This window comes from Primulina eburnea, chromosome 18 (genome assembly GCF_022965805.1).
Source record: "Primulina eburnea isolate SZY01 chromosome 18, ASM2296580v1, whole genome shotgun sequence".
Classification (NCBI taxonomy): domain Eukaryota; kingdom Viridiplantae; phylum Streptophyta; class Magnoliopsida; order Lamiales; family Gesneriaceae; genus Primulina; species Primulina eburnea.
The window spans coordinates 25,248,532-25,259,011 of NC_133118.1; the positions used below are offsets into that span (position 1 = coordinate 25,248,532).

A 10,480-nucleotide genomic window follows, 5' to 3' on the forward strand; every position below is an offset into this window, starting at 1 on the left:
TTCCATGTATAGTTTATTCAAGATTTTCGTAGGTTTTGATGAATACAAAGATGTTGAACATGATTCTTGGAAAGAAACGTGACTTGCAAACTAGGAATACAATAGTTTCCATATGCTCGTGACTGTATGGCTATGCAACAAATAGCATTCGACCACTCTCGTTCACCAAGTGTGACTGAGCTGTGTGGCCACCTTACTGTGAACAGCCGCGCCAAGCCATCTGAGTCTTGTCTACCGCGCTAGCCCAGCTGAGCACCAACAGGCCACAACCCGGCTATCGATCTGTTCAATCAGCTCGGCCTTTTGCCCTTGTGTCAGCTAATGGCGAAAGATCAGCCACTGGCTGGATCTCTCACCATCCTTCATACCGATCCTGCGATAAAGGAAGTGCCTTAAGACAGATCGAACGGGTTCAAATGAATTGGAGCCAGGTCCACGTCTGACGCGGCTAATCTACGCGATACCCAACTGACTCGTTCCGTTGTGTGTGTGTGTGTGTGTTTTAAAAGGAGGGACCCCTCCATTTATGTGTGTCTTTTGAACTGTCCCTTGATGACTGAGCTATGATTTTCGAACACCACATACCACAGCAGGCCTTGGAGATGGTGACAGAATAAGCCAATTTTTTGGTTTTTTGTTTTTGTTTTTATTTTGAGTAAAACATAGAGTATATTTCACTTAACAACCAAGAAGGTAATGTTTTACTGTTTTACAGAAGTTTGCAAGTGAAAACACTAGACACATGAAAAATCTATAGGCTGAAGTGAAAAACTTTGCAACGGTAATTTTGCCAAAGATGTTGACAACACCTTCTATCACACCATCATTGGTAGCCTTTTGTATCATCGTTTACTAAAAATATGGAATCTTGGGTTACTAGTTGTTCCTTTTCATTGACTCTGATTTCTTTCATTTCATTTATTTTGTTCGGATCTTCCTTTTTTCGTTAGCCGCTTTCCTTGCAGATTTTAGTTGTCTCGATATTATGTTTAGTGTATGCTTGTGTGCCAGGTATCAATCAAATCCTAACATCTCCTACCTAAAAGTTGTTAAGCATATCCTACAATACATAGCAGGAACCATAGATTTAAAATTGCGATATACTCGAGAGACACGTAGAAACTTAACGGGTTTTTCTGATACTAATTGGGTTGGAGATTTAGATGACAGAAAGAGCACAATAGGAGGATGTTTCTACCTTGAAAATAACCTAGTTTCATGGTATAGTAGGAAACAAAACTGTGTGTCACTCTCGACTGTTGAATCTGAATATGTGGTTGTTGTAAGTTGGTGCTCCCAAATTTAATGGATGAATCAAATGGTAGAAGATTATGGCCTTAAGTGTGAAACTCTCATTGTGTACTTTGACAATTTAAGCACAGTCGACATCTCAAAAAATCCAGTAAACACTCTCGAACAACACATTGACATTAGACATCATTTTATTGAATATTCAGAGGAAGGTTTGATCCGTATGGAATTTTTTGGGATAAATATCCAATTGACAGACATATTCACAAAAGCATTAGACTTCGAGAGATTTTCCAATCTTATGAAATCTTTCAGCATGTGTGCGTTCTGATCACTCACGAATGTTAACTTGGATGCTCTAACGTCTAGGACAACATCTAACATGAATATGTATTTTTAGGAAATTTAGGCATTTTGCATTTTCGTTCATTCTGTTATATGTGATGTTTGCACTGTGTTGGCTAATTTTATTGATATGCTGTCAATTTCTCAGTTCTATTTGATGCAACACACTTTGCCATGATATGTGCTATGACGAAGTCACTAAGTAGTTGATGGATGTTTGTATACTCCATGGTCTTATTCCATGTGAAAAGTGACTTGAGAAGATTGAACAATTAAATACAAAAAAGATTATATTCTGTATAAGAAGAAAAAGAATGAAAAAATCTACCTAAAACAATGAAGATTGTTCATTTAGTGTAGGAGCTATCTCTTCTGAGTCTAATATAGAAAGGATAACTGTAAAAAACGAAAAAAACTACTTAGAGGAGTCCAAGGAAGACCGTTCTTTAGAGAAGACAATTTTTCCCACGGGTTCGGGTCCTCGCGCGGAAAACCCAAAACAGGGTGGTTTCGGAAGAGAGCTATCGGTTTCGGTTTCAGTGTAGGGGATTTTTAAAATCCCCGCAATGATTTGGGGGCGGGTATGGTACGGTGATGATATCCCCATCCCCAAACCCGCCTGATAATAATAATAATAATAATTTAAAAAAAGGTTTGTTATAGTTATCAGAAAGAAAGAGAACCAACACATGGTTTGAATAATTTATAATATCAATAATATTAATACTAATAATAATAATAATAATAATAATATATATATAAAAAAAAATCTTAACTAACCCCTCAATTCCCATTCTCCCATTCACCATTTCACGCCTCCTGCCTCCAATAGTCCCGTACTCCAGTTCCACTCTCGTCTCTCAAGGGCCAACCATGAACCAACCAACACTCCAAGTCTCCAACTCTTCACGACATCTCTCGTTCCGATTTCCGACGATTTCTCGCTTTTAAAGAATATTGGACCTCAACACAACGTAAACCAGGTTCGATTGTTGACTTGTTGTCATTTGTATATCGATTTGAGTAATTATTGTTCGATTCCTCGACCCATGGAAATTCCCCGACCTCTTCCTTGTTCCTCAATCTCATCAGTAGCGTGTCCATTAATGGGCTGCCCATTCAATTCTTCTGCTTCTTGACATAAAAAAATTGATGTATTTGAAAGACCAAATCGATTACCATAGAAATCTCTTACGCAATGATATTGCATGGATATGAAATAGTTAGCGTACTTTGTTTCGAAATTTTGCTTTAAGTGCCTTGGTAGTTTTAAAAGATCACTCCTAAATCAAAAGGTGTAAATTAAAGAAAGTGGTTAAATATAATATTAGGAAAATTATTTATAAAACCAATAAATTTTTTTACCATCTTTAATAATTTGACATAAAATAGAGGATTTTTACGCGAAAGTGGATTGTTGTCATTTTTAATGTCTTTTGCATCATGTGCCGGTTCTTCTTGATACTAGGAAAACTAAGTGTGTGTTGTTATTTTTTGTTTCTATTTGTTCGATGAATTTTGGATTTAGTGTAAACTTATTCTTTTTTAACACAATGAGAGGTTTGTTTTAATTATCCATAATTATCCATCTTTTATGCAAATTATTTGATATCATTTCAGATGGAATCTAATGATACAGAGGTTGGGACTGCTCCAACTGTAGGAAGTCAAGAACTTGCATCGAAAAATGAGAGTTTAGGTGGTGAAAGTAAGATTGATACCAGACATTTTCTTGACCACATAAAAACATGTTTGCACAAAACACAGAAGACTATAAAACAATCTCTATTGCAATCAAAAAAATCTAATGACGAGACAATGATGCTTGGGACATACCATTTCAACCAAGATCACGGGAGAGAAGAGCTTGCGAATGTGATTATATTGCATGAGTATCCACTATCTATGGTTGTTCATGTGGGCTTTAGAAGGTACTCTTATACTTTACAACTGTTATTTAAAGTTCTCTCTCTGAACACAGTTAAGAATGATATCATGAAGATATTTGAGCATGAAAGAGATAAAACAATGAAAGTATTGGATTCAAATGCTAGTCGGATTGCATTGACTACTGATATATGGACGTCAAATAATCAAAACAGAGGATTCATGGCAATCACTTCACACTTCATCGATGCTTCATGGAAACTACAAAGTCGGCTTGTGAGGAAATTTTTTTTCTTCTCTCTTAAAATTTGTACTTTTATTTACCATTAATAATATTACTATCGTTGTTAAAATTTATTATATTTATTTATTTTACTGGGTTTATATATGTTTCGTGTCCACATACTGCTGATGTGAAGGCCCGAAAATCCTTGCTTGAAAATTTACGGAAAATTAAAATTTTTCTTTTTAAAAGAACTTAAATGGTCTCATTCATAAAATCGACTGATGAATCAAGTTCAATGTTTAAAATAATGTCAGCGGAAGAAAATAAAGTTTTGCCAACAATAACAATTTAAAAATTATCCAACGACTGATAAAAATTGTTTGCGGAATAAAATAACAACTGCTGCACTGAGGTCCTCGGGTGCCACTACTGCCGACCCAAGCTAGCTCACTGGTCCCCCCCTCGGCACTAGCCTCATCAGTACCTACAACAATCAAGTCTAGTGAGCCTAAAGACTCAGCATGCATATATCGCAGGTAACGAGTAAAATCTGAAGTAAAATATGCACGGGATAAAATATCATGTCATGAGGCATGCTGAAAATAATCTGTACTGAGCAATTATAATACGTGCATAACTGAACTGAAAATCACAGTAAAAATATTTGCTCCTTGGAGCCCTGTACTGAAATAACTGGTAAAATTTTCCTGTTGAGATTATGTTTTACGCCTGTGGCCACTGCACTAAGCTGAAACTGATCGGTAACTGGCTACCGGGGAGGCTGAAACTGAACTGATCTGGCCGGTCACTGGCGATCGGGTGGTACCATACTGAACTGATCGGTCACTGGCGACCGTATAAAATAATACTCCCACATAATGAATGAACCACAAGCCATATCGCATAAATCTCAAAAATAATCATTTTCTGTTTTCATGCACGTAATATAATTTAACTGGCATAATGAAAAATCATGTAATTTTACCAACTGGATTGGATTGGATCGTCCCCCAGGCTCGCTGCAACCTAACTGTGCTATGAAAAATATGCAAATGCTAAACCTTGACCAACTATGCAATTTAGTTCAAAAGATGCGACTATAACGCCTAATGACTTCGTATTTAATCATGACTTCGAGCCAATCTGAACCGACACTGAACCGACGTATAGTCATGATTAAAATACGCTGAAAAATCATAAAATAATGCTCCTAAAATGATAGGGTCGAAATCTAGGTGGAATGGAGGCCAAAACATGAAACGCTCTTTCGAGAGTCAATTTGGCACATTGCACCGTAAATTCTCGTACGACCTCAAAAATGATCCGAATGACGAACGGTCGAAAACATGACCTTCCTAACTCAATAAGGCATTGTCCAGTCCAAGGCCATGGGCTAAAAGCCAACCAAGAACTCAAACGAGCCTTCTAAACGACACAGCAACCTGCTGTAATTTCCAGCAGCTGCGCAACTACAAGACTTGCGTTGGTTTTGAGCCTATCGGCCATTAGGGGCGTGAACCACCGACCAGAGACTCTTACCAACATCCCAAAGAGTGATTTGAACCATGGCTAAGGGCTTTTGGCCCGCCACAATTCGAACCATACCAGAAACAAAACCGAAACTCCAACCGAGAACCAACGTGCATGCGTGTGTAGTGTTTAGCTTTGATCGATGTCTTGCGTCGTTCCAGTGGCCATTTGATTGACCATGGCCCGATCTAGACATCTACGAGCATGATATGAACCGTGGCTAAGGGCCATAGGCCAATCAAGATCCATACCAAGCAACAAAAGAAACGAAACCATATGCTGAAAAATGGAAGAGGCCGAAGGGTTATAGGGGGCTGTTTTGATGTTTTGATTAAAAACCGATGAGCCATGGACCAAGCCACCAAAAGGGCAACTTAGTCACGTCTTATACATGCTAGGGGAGTGATCTAACCATGGCTATAGGCCTTTGGGGCAGCCAAGATCAGATCCTTCCTCCTTGTCATCAAAACTGAATTTCGAAACTCATAATGGACCAAATGAGAAGTTGCTGTCCATTTCTGAATTTCCAGCAACCAGGGGCTTGAACGAACGGACCAATCTGATCCTAATACCTCCTATTACGTGTACATATGTCGCCTTGGGAGCCTGGAGTCGAACCAATCACCTGAAACTCACAAACCAAGAAAAACGTGAAGCTTGCCAAGGAATATCAAAAATTCTGCATGTGTTGTTTCAAAATGTTTTGACATGGATCTCGATTTTTGCTTGAATAAACATGATCATGTACTGAAAAATAAATGATAATATGACTTGATTGAGGTTTGAAAGAATCTAAACATGCCTGGTTGCGTTTCGAAATAAAATGAACGAAACGACGATGACTCGGCGCGGAGGAGTGGAGCGCTTCTCTACCTTTCCTTGCTCTCGATTTTTATCTCCTCTTTCTAGCTATGAAACCCACGAAATTTCTCTCCAAAATCACTCTGAATTTCGTGACTAAGGGAGGGGATATGATGGTTAGGGGAGTGAGGGAGATGGGTGCAAAATATAGGGAAAGAATCAAGACCAAGTCTCCATTTTTTTGAATTTTGAATTGTGGTTTGCTATCAATTCTACTTCGAGGGATTATGGTGGTGCAATGACCGATTCTACATGCTCATCTAGACTAGGATAATGTTCTAACATTAATTAATTAAAGTTGATTACCAATAGAAAAGGTTAGCAAGCTAAAAGATGACAAAGAATTGGTCAAATGATGAGTTGGCAAATGAATTATTTGATCAACAAAAAAGGGTGGCCGAAATTTAACAATTAAAAGGGAAGGGAAAAATGTTATCTAGCTAGTAAATTTATAATCCTTAAAAGCCTCACTAATCCTTAATTAATTTAGTGAATTAACCCTTAATTATTGGAACTTAAATGAACTTATTTCTTAATCACCTCAAGTAATTAAATTAAATCCTCAAAACATCCTTTTTAACTTAAATGAACTTACTTGCTAGCTAAATTAACTTCTGGAAATATTTCTCGAATCTTAAATTCTATCTCAAAACTCCAACTCCAATCCGGCCTCACTGAAATAACAGAAAAATCAAACTACTGCATGAAACAATAAAATAATTAACTTCAAAGAAATGCATTAAAATAATCATGCAATGAAGTCAATTTAATTTTAAAAATCTAGAATTATGCATGACTTATACGTAGTCTAAGTTACGGGTTCTACAGCTGAGGTCCTTGCAAATTCCCTTGTTGATTGCCTCTTGGATTGGAATTTGGATCGTAAGTTATCTACTTTAACTATTGATAATTGCACAACTAATGATGCTATGATGGAGCTTAAGCTAGATAAGCTTCCTCCGAGTTCACTTATTTTAGAAGGTAAATTATTTCACATGCAGTGTTGTGCCCATATTTTTAATTTGGTTGTGAGGGATGTACTGCAATTAATCAGTGGTAGTATTGAAACAATTCGATATAGTGTCGGATTTTGAACAGCAACACCGAAAAGAGATGAAACATTTATTGAAACAGCTCGACAATTGAAGGTTCCAAGCACCAAAAAGTTGGAACTTGATTGCAAAACACGTTGGAACTCTACATATTTAATGCTTAACACTGCATTGGAATATAAAGATGTGTTTGCTCGTTTAAAACACCGTGAGAGTTTGTATAAAAGATTTTCCACAGAAGATGATTGTTCAAAAGTGAGAGAGATTTATTCTAAATTGGAGATTTTTTATGATCCCACATAGTTGCTTTCGGCGACCAAGTATCCCACTATAAATATTTTCTTCTAAACTATTTGTGATATTAAGTTGGCAATTGATGATTGGCTTCTTTTGGATGATAATGTGGTGAATACAATGACAACAAATATGATATTAAAGTTTGAAGAGTATTGGGAGATGATGAATTCTTTATTGGAAATTGGAAGCATTTTAGATCCGAGGCACAAGATGAATTCAATTCAATTTTATTATCCTATTGTTTATGGTGATATGTCTTCATTTGAGATTGAAAAAATAAAGAAAATGTTGTATGAAATTGTTGAAGAGTACAAGAAGAAATCCAAACAATCTCAGAAAGTGAAAGATTCACGATCTTCATATTTAAGGCATCAACTTCCTAAACGTGGTAATCATGCTGATAAATTTGAAATGTTCATGGATTCCAATACAAATACTGAACTTGAGAAGTCGGAGTTATATTATTATTTAGAAGAGTCTTTGTTGCCAAGAAATACAAGTTACTTTGATACCTTATGTTGGTGGAAGACGAATGGGATCAAATATCTCATTTTGCATGATATTGCAAAGGATGTGTTGTTCATTCTTGTGACGACTGTTGCTTCTGAATCAACATTTAGTACTAGTGGGAGAGTTTTAAGTGCTCACCGTAATCGACTTTATCCTAAAACTGTGGAGGCTTTGATGTATGCTCGAGATTGGTTATGGAGTGAAACTCGAGATATTAAATATTTTCAAAAAAAATTGTTTATGATACTATATTTATATTTTTAGTTTATAATATTTTTATTTTTTATTTGTCCTTTTAGATTCTATAGCTTCAAATTATCAAAATTTTGACAACGATTCTGATATAGAGGTAAGTAATAAGTTGATTTTTTTTATTGTATTAAAGTGTTTTAATTTTGTATATTTTTTCTCTATGTCTTATTATTTTTTAGTAGCCGGAGTCATACACTAACGGTAACACTGATTATAGCATGGAGTGATGTGATGTGATATACTGGAGAAGAAAGTAATCTGATGATGCTAACGAGTTTGATCTTTTATATTTATTGGAAATATGGATTTTTTTTTTTTGAGAATATTGAACTACGGATTATTAATGTTATGTATGTCATTGAATTTTTGTATCAAAACTTTATAAGCCAAATTTAAGAAAAGATTTATGTCAATTCAATAAATATGTAAAGTTTCATTAAAAAAGACATTCAAGCGGGGATGGGGATGGGGGCAGGGATCCCCATTCCCGCGGGGTCGACGATGGGGATTCCCCGATTTGGTAGAATCGGGGATGAGGGCGGGGATATAAATCCGGGGGTGGGATGGGGATAGAAAACCCTACCCCGCCCCGGGCCCATTGCCATCCCTACCGTTCTCCAAGTATGAGATATACCAATTCTATGTGTGCGTGTGTGTATATATATAGTTAAATAGTCTTTAGTGTGTGCAAGAAAATCAAAATTCTTTCTGAAAATTGGAAGTGTTGTCAGGAGATATTGCCAAAATCAATGAAAACATCTCATATGTGAACACATAACATTCACTTTATCATGTTTCTATTATAGTTCATTATGTTTTTAGGCATAATTAGGTCATGCATGTACATGAGATTGTAAATATCTTGGGCTCAAGAGGTTATTAGTTCTCGACAGAGAAAACATGCTGAAATCATCAATTGCCAACTTAATATCACAATGCCAACAAATATGAAATTAAAATTTGAAAAGTATTGGGAGACGATGAATTTTTTATTTGCAATTGGGAGCATTTTAGATTCGAGGTACAAGATGAAGACAATTCAATTTTATTATCCTCTTCTTTATTGCAATTGGTATCATTTTAGATCCAAGGTACAAGATGAAGACAATTCAATTTTATTATCCTCTTTTTATGGTGATATGTCTTCATTTGAGATTGAAAAAATAAAGAAAAAGTTGTATGAAATTGTTGAAGAATACAAGAAGAAATCCAAACAATCTCAGGAAGTGAAAGATTCACGATCTTCATATTAAAACCTCCACTTCCTAAACGTGGTAATTATGCTGATAAATTTGAGATGTTCATGGATTGCAATACTAATACTGAACTTGAGAAGTCGGAGTTGGATTATTATTTAGAAGAGTCTTTGTTGCCAAGAAAGACTGGTTACTTTGATATCTTATGTTGGTGGAAGACAAATGAGATCAAATATCACATTTTGCATGATATTGCAAAGGATGTATTGGCCATTCTTGTGACGACTGTTGCTTCTGAATCAACGTTCAGTACTAGTGGGAGAGTTTTAAGTGCTCACCGTAATCGAATTCATCCTAAAAATGTGGAGGCGTTGATGTATGCTCGAGATTGGTTATGGAGTGAAACTCGAAGTATTAAATAGTTTCAAAATAAATTGTTTATGATAATTTATTTATATTTTTAGTTTATAAAAATTTTTATTTTTTATTTGTCTCTTTAGATTCTATAGCTTCGAAGGATCAAAAGTTTGACAACGATTCTGATATAGAGGTAAGTAATAAGTTTATTTTTTTATTGTATTAAAGTGTTTTAAATTTATATATTTTTTCTCTATGTCTTATTATTTTTTAGTAGTCGGAGTCATGCACTAACGGTAACACTGATTATAGCATGGAGTGATGTGATATACCGGAGAAGAAAGTAATCTGTTGATGCTAACGAGTTTGATCTTATATATTTATTTGAACTATGTATTTTTTTTTTTTTTGAGAATATTGAACTATGGATTATTAATGTTATGTATGTCATTGAATTTCTGTATCAATACTTTATAAGCCAAATTAAAAAAAATGTGTCAATTCAATAAATACTTAAAGTTTCATAAAAAAAAAAAGAAATTCAAGCTGGGACGGGGATGAGGGTGGGGATCCCCATCCTCGCGGGGACGGGGATGGGGATTCCCCGATTTGGTAGAATCAGGGATGGGGGCGGGGATATAAATCGGGGACGGGGATGGGAATGGCAAACCCACCCTCGCCCCTATCCATTGTCGTCCCTACCGTTCTTCTAGTAT

At 35.9% G+C, this 10,480-nt stretch overlaps 2 long non-coding RNA genes across 3 annotated transcripts; both read left to right on the forward strand.

Annotated features, from left to right (window-relative positions):
* The first annotated feature begins 2,517 nt into the window (after positions 1-2,517).
* On the forward strand, positions 2,518-7,380 carry LOC140818982 (uncharacterized). 2 transcript variants are annotated; one of them, XR_012115179.1, is made up of 4 exons: positions 2,518-2,579; positions 3,217-3,527; positions 3,651-3,896; positions 6,934-7,380. It is a non-coding gene; the product is annotated as an uncharacterized lncRNA (long non-coding RNA). The 2 variants fall into 2 exon arrangements; XR_012115178.1 differs by having other exon boundaries at positions 3,217-3,896.
* Positions 7,381-9,294: 1,914 nt separating this feature from the next.
* LOC140820212 (uncharacterized) lies at positions 9,295-10,167 on the forward strand. The gene is made up of 3 exons (XR_012115372.1): positions 9,295-9,818; positions 9,908-9,957; positions 10,039-10,167. It is a non-coding gene; the product is annotated as an uncharacterized lncRNA (long non-coding RNA).
* Positions 10,168-10,480: the final 313 nt, after the last annotated feature.